The following is a 14,723-nucleotide window of genomic DNA, read 5'->3' on the forward strand; positions in this document are numbered from 1 at the left end:
GTTAAATAACCTTTAAGAGTTGCAGCCTCTTTTCTAAACCTGTCCTCATATTTATATTCTATTAATGGTGCATTCGAGTGTTGTAGGAATATATGACACCGAGTAATTTATGGCAATGACACCATTATAAGTCTGGGAAATGAAGCGGGGGCTCCATCGCGGTCTCAATATTTCCTGTAATTATTCAGATGCTATATTTGATGTGTGATTAGAAATCATCACCTGTCTGGTGCACCTATGGAGATGGGGGGGGGGGGCAAAATTGTAACTGTTCAGACTGTGTGTTCCTGTGTGTCTGTTTTCTGCCAGTAAGAATCCAGTTCTCATTTCATGCTTCAGTGAAAAGCTTCTCAACCATTATTTCTCATCTCCTCGTCTCCTTCCCTTGTTCCCTGTCCTCTCATCTCCTCACTTGTGGGAGATGAGTTCAGACAGGATGAGGATGATGGATGTGAATTGTTAACACTCCTGTGGTTTAATATTATATAAACACAGACATGATCAGACCAGTACCAATCAGACTGGTATTGATCAGACTGGTAGCGGTCAGACCCGATCAGATCAAACAGTTCAATATGACTTTGGTAAACAATTCTGATGACGGCAGCATGCTGTCGCAGGACAGGTGAGGGACCAGGTACTCAGCTGGAGTATTTTGGGATGGTGTCAGTCTCTAGTGACCCTGGTAACAGTCATCTCAACCGCAACCAGGTTGAAAGACAACGAAGACAACGAGCGATCAGGCTGTCACCCGTTAGTCTGATCTGCTCTGCTTCTACTCAACATGTCAGAACTAATGGCCACACACACACACACACACACACACACACACACACACACACACACACACACACACACACACACACACACACACACACACACACACACACACACACACACACACACACACACACATGAACCCAGTGTTTGACTCACCTTAGATAAAAATCCAACTGATAGTTAAATATTCATGTATAATACTTAAATATACAAATATGTTTGCATGTATCTAAATACATAAACCTAATGAAAATGTACAGTCCCCTGCGAAAGTATTGCCCCCCCCACAATAACTTTTTGAAATGTTGCCACATTTCAGGCTTCAAACTTAAAAAGTAGGATGTACAAAAGTATTGACCTCCTGTTCTCTCAGCTCAGCTAACCGACTCCAGACGTTCCCTGATGACTTCTGAATGATCCAATGTTGACCTAAATGACAACAATGACAAACAGAGTGCACCTGTGTGTCATTTGGTCTCACATTTGCACATCCTACTTTTCAGTTTTTTATTTGTAAACACAATATAAAATGTGGAATAAATTTGGTTCCACTTCACGATTGTGTCTCACATGTTGTTGATTCTTGAAAAATATTTTCAGTTTGTTATCTTTAAGTTTGAAGCCTGAAATGTGGCAAAATGTCAACAAGTTTTTTGGGGGGCCAATACTTTCACAAGGCACTGTATAAATATAATCTAATCTATGCAAACATTTTATTCTTAAACCGCTGGCTGATCACACACACATAAGCACACACACACACACACGCACAGTGAACTCACTGTGTGTGTGTGTGTGTGTGTGTGTGTGCGTGCGTGCGTGCGTGCGTGCGTGCGTGCGTGCGTGCGTGTGTGTGTGTGTGTGTGTGAGTATGTGTGTGATGAAAACTAATCCTGAACCTAATCCTGAACCTAAATTCTCACTGTCAGGATCAAAAGCAGAACGAAAGAACGAGTCGTTAATAAATCAATCCATATATCTGTGATCAGGTAACAACATCGATCCATCGGTTCTATGGTTCCCATGACGACGATGAATGAAAGTGTCACACTTCTTTAACGTTCGACTACAATCTAGCAGCAGGTGTAAACTCAGTCACGTCTCATTTCCTCAGACAACATTGTCGTCTTTGACAACAGATCAGCTGACAGGTTTGCTGTCTCAGCTGTTTTTGATCTTTTTCTTCTGATATAACAGCAGATTATATATCTGTATATACACTGTAGATTATATATACATCTATAAATATTCTACAGTATAAATGCTGCAGCAGTTTAGCCTCCGCTGCTGTTTAAATCCACTCATTAAAACTAAACCCCTCCATCCTCCTGCCTGAAGGTCAGTCGCTCCAATGCAGCGCCCTGTAACGATTACCAATTTAATCTATTCTGCTACAGTGTGTGTGTGTGTGTGTGTGTATGTGTGTGTTTGTGTGATGGGGGAAGCGTGAACACCAATCAGATCTGATTTAATGTAATTCAAACAGAAAACTCGTAACCTTCTTTCCAAATGAAATTAAGTGAAAAGGACGATTAAAATGCTTCACATTTATGAGGCTCAGGTGCTAGCGCCCCCTATTGGCTTGGCTGCTAGTGCCAGTTCAGCCTGATTACTGGATAACACTGAATGAACCAACCAACCAACAACCAACCAGCCATCACTTAACCCACCAATAACTAAACAGCCATCAAACAAGCACCTTGGCAGAGATATTAAAAAAAAAACCAGTATATTGTATTTGAGCCATTTTAAAAGTGGAATATATATCTGAAAAACATGAATGTTATTGTTATGTCTAGTTTAAGTAGAGTAGTAGTATTATGTTTATTATTGTTATTATTATATTTGATTTTTTTAATATTGTGTTTCCCATCATTGATATTATTTACTGTTGGAGGTTTGTAGAAGTACTGGTTCACCTCCTGGTTACTTTGAGCATGGAGCTGAACGTCCTCCATCACACGGCTGCTCAGAGCTTCACCATCGCTCCACAATGAAGGTTTACAGACCTGTTCAGTGTTTTTAGGCCAATAGGGAAAAAAAGTCAAGTGAAAAGAGAATTTCCTCATTGTGGGACTAATAATAAGTATGTGTTCTTCTATTATCATTATCTGTGTGTCACAAACAATGTTTATTTCATTTTCTGTCTCTATTGAAAACTGAACTTGCTTTGCTAATAACACAAAGATAAAACACTTTTTTAAAATTTTGTCTTTTGTTTGTATTACTATTAAAACCCCTGATGTCACAACAGCAGGACGGTGAAACAGTGGGAGTCACATGTCAGAAATCAGCTGACCTTGTTCTGATTGGACCCGAAGAGACAGTTTGACAACGCTGGAGGTCCAGAACCACAGAAGGTCAAAAGGTCAGAGGTAGCTTCAGGCAACTGTGTTACTACCAAGAAACACAAACACACACACACACACACACACTGAATATCAACTAATGTACAGACACACAGTGGTCAATCAGTCATCAATAGGAGCTCTTCAATAAACAAACATCAATAATCAGCCGTGCAGACCATAATTACCGCCTGTGACCAGGCAGCCAGAGACAGGACATGACTTTATCTGCAACGGGCCTGTTGATGGTTATTATCCACTGTGAGGACAGGTTTCTACTGGAATCCAGTGTGTCAAGCAGAGCTTTGAGAGACAAAGGCTTTAGGGTCCGTTAGCACCGCTGGCATGACATCACTTAGCTCCGCCTCCTGCCTCATCACAGAGCAAATCTTCTTCCCAAGGTGATCTGAACACAACAATATGGTTCACACGTGTTGACAACGCTGGGCAACACGGTCTGTTTGAGATTCTGTATATGTCAACAGTAGCACGCTAGTTAAAGGTTATACATTTTTATAGCAGCACCATCAGCTGCTCACACTTGTTAGCTTACCAGAGAAGCTAAGCTTGCTGGGGCAAGGTAAGCTGATGTGTTTGCGTACAAGCTAATGCTAACTGTTGGTAAGGCTAACTGGTCTGATAGAAAAGCTCAGCTTGTTACAGAGGCTAACGCTGATGTTATCCGGTTGGGGAAGCTAACACTGAAGTGGACTTTTGGATGAGCTACCAATAATATTAGTTTACAGTGTGGAAGGGGTATCATATGCTACATTTCTGATACTAACAAATGAAATGAAATAGAAAAGGTGTTCAGTTAAACCAAGACGCTCAACAAAACGACGGGATATATTTTTTGGCAGTTCTCTATAATCAATCTATGTTTTAGACGTATTAGATAGTGTTTAACGTTTCAGGCAACTGCTGTTGTATTTGTTATATTTAATTTGTGCGTCTGCCAGAGAGGGCATGTTTCGAGTGTTAATATTTAAAGAGTTAGTATCAGGGAATGATTACTTTCAAGCGGCTGCAGCTATCAGCCTCATTTACCCTGTTGTGTGTGATGGATTGTGGGAAATTAGCGACCAGATCATCAAACATGTCAGCCCAGTTCCTGCCACCACCAAAAACCACATACAGGAAGTAAAAGTCACACCTATACCGTGTGGTGAGTTCAGACCCCCGCAGTGAAAATTCATAAAGGTTGAAAATATGTGTTGATTATTCAGACAATAAATGTGTTTTAAGACATTCATAGTGAACCAGTCCAGGTTCACACAGTAAAACAGTCCAGATTCACATAGTGAAACAGTCCAGGTTCATAGAGTGAAATGGCCTTGTTGTGCTGTGAGGATTAATCTCGCAGGTTTAATCTTCTGATATGACCGTCTCAGGATGTGATTGATGATCTTTGACAATCTGGTGACTGAAACCAAAAATCTTTCCTCCAAGTGTAAATAATCTATGATGTCTTAGCAGTTGTTCTAGCTGTGTTCGCTTTGCTGCCACTAGGGTAGACTATGACACGTGTGCACTGACGTTCCAATCACCAAGAAGTACAAAACCAGCATCACCCATCCACACTGAATGCCCCTCCACTTCACGACGGAGGTCTTGGGATGTTGCTCTAAAGATCCGTTGCTATAAAAGACGACTCAACGACCAACTAATTTCACTATCTCCACTCAGGATATCTCATTCTTTAATGAGTCACAAAACACCAACACACCAGATAAACTGTTTAACTGACCCGAATCTCACCAACACCAACAAGACGCTACCGTACCAACAAACATGAACATAATCTTTCTTTCTCTTCTGGAAACTTTAGAGCTTCTGCACATCTTTTACCTCTTCACTATTCTTTTAAAGAGTTTTCATGGGTGTTTTATACATTCAAGTTCTCTGCTGAGGAAAAAATAGAAACATCTCCATAATAAAAACAAAGCTGGGTGGAACAGCTGTCATCTCTTCCTTCCTTTTTCCCTTCCCTCCCTTCATTCATCCCCCTTTTTTCTTTCTCCCATCTCCTCCCTCCTTCCCTGCTCCCTCTCCTCACCCACCTCGGCATTGTGCAGCTGAAACACACTCCCACGTGTGCTGCAAGCAGGAAGCGACACACAAACACCAGCAGCACGTGAAGCACACGCCAGCCAACAAGTGCAAGAAGAACTCGGCCTCGAACTGAAGAGAGGACGTCGATAAAGTGGAGCAAAGCGCCACGACTCAGTGGCAGCCAATCAGAGCAGAACCCACAGACACACACTCGGTCCACGCGTGATGACCTCAGAGCAGCAGACCTGCTTTTCGAAGTAGAACAGAGTAGAACAGTCCTGTACCTCCTGCTGCTGCTGCGTCTCCTCCCTCAGGAGCTCCTCGCTGTCAGCAGGTGTTCTCCTCTCTGACCCTGGAGGAAGAGGAGGAGGAGGAGGAGGAGGAGGAGGAAGATTGCAGCCCGGTCACGCAGTCATCTCCTCCATGAAGCAGTTCAGTTATAAAACTTTGTGTTCACACTGAGATGTCTTCCTGCCTGTCTGGGGAGTCAGAGGAGGAGGAAGAAGAGTTTTTCTCGCTCTGTTCCAGTGCTGTGACTCCCTGAAGCCCCTCCCTCTCTAACGTCGTCCCAGGGCTCCTCCGAGGAGCCGCCGCCGAGCCGCCGCTGGTAAATCCATCTGTTGCAACAAGTCTGCCTGCCTCTCCACTTTCACTCTCCTTCCCTCCCTCTCTCCCTGCTTCCTTGCTGTCCATGTGAGGGAGCGAAGGGGGAGGGGCCTTGTCCTCATTGTTAACCAATGAGAGAGCTCGGATATCCCTCTCCGTAACTAGAAGGGAGGAACCAGCAGCAAACAGGACAAAATGAAATAAATGCAGGAGGCAAGAAGCACACAAAAAGGGGGGTGGCTAAAAGTATGTAGACAGATTGCTCAGGAGAGTCCTGGTTTCAGTGCTCTCATCTCTGCAGCAATGCTTGGCTGATGTGGGGGCAGTTTGCGGGCGAGGGGGGGTCCAGGTCCAGGGAAGTGGGCAAAAAACTTGCCACAATGAAGTTGTTTGGAGACTCTTTTACTTTATGTCTCATCGCTGATACGACATTCAATACCGGATATCCAAAACCACGCCTGCATTTTCGGTGGCAGGAGGGATATGTGACGTTTCCATGACGCGCTACCGGCCAATCACGCGGACTGGCGTCACGAGAAATGTGTCATCAGCAAAACGAATACATTCGTGATGCGAGACACATGGCGTGCGTTTTCGCTCAACACGCATGGCAGGGATCAGGGCGTCACGTTGGTGTCCAAACTTCGGGTGACTACATACTTTTATCCGTTGAGAGAAGTGAGATGGGGAAAAATGGGAGGGGAAGGGAGGAGGACGACGAGGGAAAACAGAGAGGGAGGAATGAGGAGGAGGGTACATTGTAATGGAGTTGTTGGCAGAGCTCCTGGGTGTTCATGGGTATTCATGTAGCTGGTGGCTTCAGTTAAATGGAGCAAAGGGGGGTGCTGAATTTCAGCTGAACCGGGACCTGTTCCAGACAGCACACAGGAGGGAAATCTGGATCCATTCAAGACAATTTGAACCTGAACGTGTTCCTCGGGTTTGGACCCCTCAGTTGACTTCAGATGAAACAAACTGGGGTTTGTTTCATCTGACCACCTTCTCAGTCGCTGGTTGAGAAGGTGGTCAGATGATGCCATGGCCCTCCTTGACCCTCCTATTGGTTGGATATTGATCTGGGGTGGGGCTACCTGCAGGTTCGAGGCATCAGCTGACTGCTGGTCACACGTCGACCCAGAGAAACACAACATCTTCCTGTTTCATTGCTTTTGACATCTTTTCCGCTCAGTGGTTTTGGAATTCTTTAATGAACAGTGGTTTAAAGTTATATTTGCTCATTCAGCAGTCGCCGCAAACCAAACTTAATCCATCACCGACCCAGACTCCGCCTCCCCGCCTCCCACTTTAGTTAGAAAAACACAGTTTGGACATAAATCCTGCTTAATGTGTCATGTTGATTTTCCCTTTAGGCTCCCGGCGGACCGATGCCATCGATACCATTGACACAGAGACAAACGAGGCGGTCCGGACTCCAACATCGCTGCAGAACGCCTCCAACTCCCTGCTGTTGGCCTCTGGAATAGAGAACTGTGGGAATAATTTATGAATCCCGGTGAAAATGATCCGTCATTCTGTGTTTTGGGGATCCGTCAGTGAATATTAGGATCTCTGGATCTACTCTGACCTCAGTGTGCAGAAGATAAAGAGATTGTGTGTGTGTGTGTGTGTGTGTGTGTGTGTGTGTGTGTGTGTGTGTGTGTGTGTGTGTGTGTGTGTGTGTGTGTGTGTGTGTGTGTGTGTGTGTGTGTGTGTGTGTGTGTGTGTGTGTGTGTGTGTGTGTGTGTGTGTGTGTGTGTGTGTGTGTGTGTGTGTGTGACTTGGCTGTGGAACACCATTAATCCTGTTCCAGTCTTACAGTAAGTGTTGCTCAGGTTTGAGAAATGAATTACTGCTGAGCGGGTATCACACACTCATTCATCACACACACACACACACACACACACACACACACACACACACACACACACACACACACACACACACACACACACACACACACACACACACACACACACACACACACACACACACACACACACACACAATCAGCTGCTCTGCATCATTCAGGACCAAAATTCCTGTGGTTTTGCAGCAGTGATGTCATAAGGAGTCAAGCGGAGAGCTCTGAAACATTTATGACATCATCCCAGGGAGAACCAATGAGATCATGAGCTGACCTCAAGTCACAGATGGCAGTTTAAGGGTCAGTTCATCTAAATGTAACCAGACATCAGGGAGCCTCTGAGGACTACATCTCCCACGATGCAATTCACTTACAAGCATCAAATCCCAGAAAAAGACACTAAGCAGTTTCCATTGGATTTTGGATCATTGTGTGCATAATTCAGTAACCATGGCAACATGTTTGGTTCACAAGTGAAACAATGGAGATTTGTGAAGTTGACTTTGTCTCGTTCTCCATGACAACAGCAGCATAGGATCATGGGATTTGATCATAATAAAGCATCAGAAATTCCTCCAGCATCCAGCTCATATTATTACACCCGTAGCAGTGGTCCCACAGCAGATCCCCCACCCCACCCCTCGAATGAACCTGTGAGATGGATCAGAACCACACAGGATGCTGCTGTGCCGGTTACTGGTTGTACTGGTTACTGATGACTGATTCCTTTCAAAACATTTGTCACTTTTTCCTGACATGAACTTAAGTTGTGATACCTGGGAGAGTTGGATGTAAAATATCTACAGCTGCACCCCTCACTAACCCCCCCAATCAATCACCCCTCTACACCCCCACACCCTAACACAGGAACCAACACACTCCCCCTCCATTGGCCTCGGCTCACTTTGTTTTCCCTGCACCTCCTCTCTGGAGGCCCCGTCATGCCCGACACAGAACGGTCATCAGTCAGACCACACACACATGCACACACACACATGGGAAACGAGGGGGAGCCATCATTAACCCCACAAAAGAGACATCAGGATGCAGCTGATGGATGGAGGACGAACAAACGGGTGAACATGGTGGGTGGAGGTCAGAATGTCGATGGATGGATGGATGCATGGATGGATGGATGGATGAATCTGTGGTCATGTGACAGACAGTAAGTGGTTTTCATTATTTGTTGTCTCAGCTGCTGTTTATCTGTCACACCAGGGGGGTGATTATATCACATGATAAATCACATGATTAATCACATTTTGTTTGTTTGTTTGTTCCAGGTAAATAAACACAATCATGTGCACACATCATGTGCAACTTGTCTTTTTCTTCAAGTTTCATTTTCAAGAAAATCAAATGAAACTGGAAAGTCTTCGCCTAAGGAGGTCAGAGGTCAGCCCCGCCCCTTTCTGATGTCGCTAGCTATGGCGTTAGCGCTAACGCTAGCCCGCGGCTGATGACATATGAAGTTCTCTGGACCACTGGCTCACCAACAGTTGTTAGTTGCCTCTTTGACAATGAATTATGGGGTGGCTCCAGTGAGCGTACTGGTTTCTGTAATCACACTGGTTCAGTTTACTGGTGGAAACCGAGTCTGGATCAGCTGTTTCTAAGCAACAGCTGAGAGGATGGAAGTGTTGATCAGGAAGTGTGTGCGGTCAGAGACGTCCATCCAGAGTGGGTGGGGGTTGGAGGGTGCAGTGTATAGAAGATATGGGGGGTTACTATGACAACAGGGTGGTTCAGCGAATGTGTGAATTAATTGATAGTCTATTAGCATGTTAATCAAGCCACAGGCAGGACATCAGATTTTATACCTCCTCTCTTTTCTCCTCACACCACATTTCTCCTCCATATTTCGTTCCAGTTTTGCTGCCGTGTGTGAATTCCTCCACTGAGGAGACATTAAACCATGACCACATTCCTCCTCGTCCTCTTCCTCCTCTTCCTCCTCACCAGGAGGTCAGGGGGTGACGTCCGTCACTTCACGCTTCAGTGTCCTCCTGTGGCAGAGTGTGTTGTCATGGTGACATGGTTGAGTGACAGTGAGGTGTGAGCTGAGGGACAGATCAGTGCTAAAGTAAACAAGTAGGAGGTGCCTGTTGGTTGTCCTTGATTCGATACCAGCTACAACCAATCAGAAGAACTCGTCAGGGATCTGAACCATCATGAGGTGATGAGGATGAGTCAGACCTTTAGCAGCCTGACTTCCAGCTGCTTTTAAGACAAACGTGAAGATGAAGAACAACTGGAGGGAGATCTGCAGCAGGAGGCATACAGGAGCTACGGGAAAACAAACTCAAAGAAAAGGAGGAAGGAAATAATTCAGGTTTTCCTTAGAGGCTATCTGATGAGCACAGCAGAGATGGAAAGATGCAATCAGCTCAGCACAGGAATGAAGATCTGGTCCTCCTCCTCAACAAGGCTGCAGGAGAATGAGCTGGAGTGGGAGAGAAGAAGAAGAAGAAGAAAAAAAAACGAGGAGAAGGAGAAGATGGACTTCTTGAAGCCTTTAGCATTTAGTAACTTCCATCAGAAATATGTTGTTAGCTGTGTGTGCGTGCGTGCGTGCGTGCGTGCGTGCGTGTGTGTGTGTGTGTGTGTGTGTAGACAGCCTCCTATCAGATCTCTATCAGGTTATTGATGAGCTGGATGTTCTGATCAATACCCAGAGGTCGCTCCTCTCCTCAGTCACCTCCATCTCTGCCCTCCTTCGTTCGTTGCTATGACTCCACTCCTCCGTCTGGAGTTTCACTTCCTGTTCATGGAGTTTTATCATTTTGTTTCTGTCATGTTCTGTCAACTTTAAATCCTCCTTCATCCTCAGGGATGAACAGACCCCGCCTCCCCGTGTCAGTCTGACCCCTTGCAGTGTCCTGACCCACAACCGACACACAACCGGCACACAGCAAACACACAACAGACATGGTTCTGCTCAGAAGGTAAGGAGCTCACGCCGTCTCAATCTGAAGATGACTTTTCTGCTACTAGCTACTAACTTCTACTAACTTCTAACTGCTACTGGCTGCTTCACAACTTTCTGCATTGTATACATAACACGTCTTCAAAAACAGGTGGATGCTGCGAGCTGCAGAAACTTAAAGCGATTCTTGTCTAATGCGAAATTATTTAATTTACAAGAACGACTTTAATTCTTAGACACAAAATGCAGAAAGGAGACGAGGGAAGTCCTAGCGCTGGACGTTAGCCACACAGTCTTCTCCTCCTTTGACAGAGAGACTCCTCTGTTCTCCCTCTCCGACACACAATCAAATCCTTCAGTCCTCAACCCCTCCCCACCATTCGTCTGAAGGGTCGGCGTATCTCCTCCTGACAGAAAACAGACACGGACCAGACCAGCGCCGTCATCCTGTCCTGGTTTTGGACTGAGTGGATTAAACAGCATCTGTTTCATTTTGTTTTAATGAGTCAGATGTTTCAGACATAATCTACCTTTATAATCTCTATTCCTGTGAAAAACAGACACTCCGCATCTGGATTCCTGTCAGATGCTTCTATAGTTTGGTTTCCACTCACCTGATCTAATCAACCACCTCCCCAACCTTCTGCTCCTGCAGAAGCTCTATGATCCCACCTGCTTTTGAAATCAGGTTTCGTCACACGGATGATGAACACCTCATTAATTATTGTCTCTTCAATTTCAAACATGCACAAACCACACAACTATAACAGCAGTTCATGACTGCAGGATTCAACGAGCGTCTTGTGTCGGAGGGAGCAGTGAATGCACCGCCTCACCGGGAACAACCCTGATGTGCTGTATTCTCTGTTGTCTGCAGAAAATAAATCTCGACAAAATATTCAAAACCAAATGTTGAGTTGGATTCAGCAGAGATAGGAGACGGAGGGAGGAGTGTGATGTGGGTGGGTGATAATGTGATGGAAGGGGGCTGAACACCACCTGTCAGATTCAAGTGTGGTTGATGTGTTTTGATTGTGTAACTAAGATGAATCCAGTTGACCTCTGACCCTGGAAACATGACACAATGATCCAACAGCAGGATTTAACCAAAAGCAATGCCATACGTTCAGGATTATGGATTATCCATCTGCTAAGATGCAGCAAGAACATCTGTCCACAACAACGAGGGGGCGGTCGCTGGGGTTTCATCGAACCCGGGTGGAGATGAAGGTCAGGAGAACAGAAAACGATTCAAACACCTAGATTATCTGAACCAGTCGGAAAGTCTTCACGGGCTGGAAATTAGACCCAATGAACACATCAGACACAGGATCAGGTCTCAGATGGAACCAGGTCCACTTCAGATGAGATCAGGTCTCAGATAAGATCAGATCCAGGTGAGGCTGCACTGTGATCTGATGCACCCATTTTAAACACTGAATAATGGATCCAGAACCAAGACGACATAATCTGTTTTCATTTTTTAAGTGTCATCATGTTAGCATGGGCGCTACGAGATGCGCTGCAGAATGACTGCTGCTGAGAGTGATGATACTCCTTCATGCGTGTCTTAACTGGTCCATTAGCACCAGCTTAATGTTCAGTCTGAGTCACACAGTCAACAGTTTCTCTTTCACACACACACACACACACACACACACACACACACACACACACACACACACACACACACACACACACACACACACACACACACACACACACACACACACACACACAGAACGCTCCCTCCCCTCGTCCAGCTGACTGAAAGATCGCTTCCAGTCTGAAGGTATGTCAGAACTAGATCTCCCAGAGAGACGTCATAGAGACCCCGGGTTCCACCCTGAGCCGAGTCAGTGCTTTAACATCCCTCATTCCCAAAGATTTGGGTCGTTGTGACTGTACAGGTTTGTGTAGTAGTTTTTGAAAATATTCATTCATTCTGAGCTTATTCTGTTTTATAGTTTAGACTTCAGAACAAATTAATAAATTGGTGCAAAAATACAGCTCACAAACAAATATTACATGGAGATGAAAACATCCTGGGCGTCGCATAAGACACTGGGAGGAGCAGATCAGCTGACCATCTGCAGCATGCAGAACACATGACCTTTGATCTGACCATTCTCCGGTCACATGACCCTAGTCAGATGGATCTGATCGGATTTGAACAGATGACGCGTTTGTGTTCAGCCCGCTGATGTCATCATAACTTTAACAGTCCCTGGCCGATTCAACTTTCTTGACAGTCAGAGGAGAAATCCGGTCTGGACCTTTGGTCGGTCCTGATGTTGGGTTCTGATCGTATGACTGCAGTGCATTTTGTCGCTTGCTGCTTCCCTTAACCAGAGACCCTCACTGGAACGTCAACATCAGAACCAACGACTCGTCCTGACATCAAGATTCCAACAGGTTTCCACAGGTAGTGGGACGTGTGGGAGGGTTCAGCCCATTCCCCATGAGCTGACTCACGCAAACACACCTCACCCAGCAGTGTGTGTGTGTGTGTGTGTGTGTGTATGTGTGTGTGTGTGTGTTTTACTGAGGTATGTAAAATATCTCCACACACAAGCAGCGCTCGAGGACACAGTCCGTACCCTCAGGTAAAAATAATTAGAACATCTCTGTGGTGAAGTCGGCCGGCTAGCTGTTTCTTCGTGCTAAGCTAGCGACCACCTGACCAATCAGATGCATCAGAGGGCATCTACCTATAAACGTCACTGTTATTAAATCTGACCAGAGATCACTTAGGTTGATTCTTATATGGCCTCACCTTACAGATCCAGTTCCTGTGCAGTGTCTCTCCACCCGTCTGTCTTCCAGTCATTCATTAATACATGAAGATGAAAGCTGGGGGGGCAACAGAACAGAGGGGTATATTACTCCCCCCTCAGGCAGCAGTAATGACTCCCACAGGGAGCAGGTCAGAGGTCAAACAATTAAATCTATAAACACAGGAGGACCAGGTGACATGTCTGTGAGAACACACACGTGTGTGTTCAGACGGCCGTCTGGCAACAGGTGACCTGCAGCAGAGAGGGCCGGCACTGACCTCAGGTCAGCTCATAAAGAAGATGCTAGTTTCTGCAGGTCCATTTTCTCCGGAGGTGTAGTGTGTGTGTGTGTGTGTGTGTCTGTGTGTGTGTGTGTGTGTGTGTGTGTGTGTGTGTGTGTGTGTGTGTGTGTGTGTGTGTGTGTCTGTGTGCGTGTGTGTGTGTGTGCATCACCAAATCACCAATGTGTGACAAGCCCTGCGTGCATGTGTGTGTGCTCAATCCAGATCTTTACATTTGGGTGAAACACGTCGTGCTGATTTTCCTTCATGGTCTAACTTTGTGTGAAACACTTCAAACTGTTGAGCTTCAAAAGCCTCCATTAGGACTCAGCTTCAAATATTAATAAGTGCAGCCAGCAGCCTTCTCACGCATGAATCAATACGTCTGAGTCACAGCATCACAACCACAAACAGCTGACAACACCACACAAACACCTCAGAGCTGTAGGTTTCATCCCCAGGAGATCTGGATCCTTCCCCAAAGATTACAGATTGTTACTATAGAAACGATTGTAAATGCCTGATCTAGTAAAGTTAACGCTCCTCAAGTTCCTGGATGAACCGTTTAGACCCGCAGGGATGGGTTCCTTCACGCCTCCTTCCTTCAGCGTTTAGCAGGAATCGGTCCAGCTGGTTTTGTGTCATCCTTCTGACCCACAAACACGCCCAGAGGAAACTAAGACTAATCCCAGCTCAGGTTTAAGCTAACGTCAGCCCGGCTTGTTTCTGGAGCTCAGTAAAACGGCCCAAACTCTTTTAGTGTTACCGGTTCACCTGGAATGACCTGATCTGGTCATTAAAGCACTGAATGAACCATCTGAACATCCACCGCTCTGACAAACTGCAACTATGGCAACTTGCAATCCAAACTTTCTCAGTTAACTTGAGAAAAAGAATGCATTAAAATCAACCTTGTGTAACATATCTGAGTCCACGTTCTTCAAACTGTGGGTTATAGGTCATATTAAAATGTCCTGCTGGTCTGAAGCCAAGGATGGCTCAACTTTAAATGTATAGATATCGTATGCAAATGAAAATCTGAAGCTGAGTGTTTGGAAATGCAGTCCTCCTACTCTTTATTGAATTATC

The 14,723-nt window shown here is 45.4% G+C and overlaps 1 protein-coding gene across 6 annotated transcripts in view; it reads right to left on the reverse strand.

The window, feature by feature from the left end:
• The window catches only part of LOC137605930 (extracellular sulfatase Sulf-2-like), a 31,696-nt gene extending 25,863 nt beyond the window's left edge, over positions 1–5,833 (reverse strand). For 5 of the 6 annotated variants that reach the window (XM_068330937.1, XM_068330918.1, XM_068330928.1 and 2 more), the window contains exon 1: positions 5,465–5,833. The gene's annotated coding sequence lies outside the window, so the exon portion shown is untranslated. Of the gene's footprint in view, positions 1–3,079; positions 3,160–5,464 lie in introns of those variants that run through there. The other variant, XM_068330901.1, reaches the window with a different exon arrangement.
• Between the last annotated feature and the right edge of the window lie 8,890 nt (positions 5,834–14,723).

Source organism: Antennarius striatus, chromosome 2 (genome assembly GCF_040054535.1).
Source record: "Antennarius striatus isolate MH-2024 chromosome 2, ASM4005453v1, whole genome shotgun sequence".
Lineage (NCBI taxonomy): Eukaryota > Metazoa > Chordata > Actinopteri > Lophiiformes > Antennariidae > Antennarius > Antennarius striatus.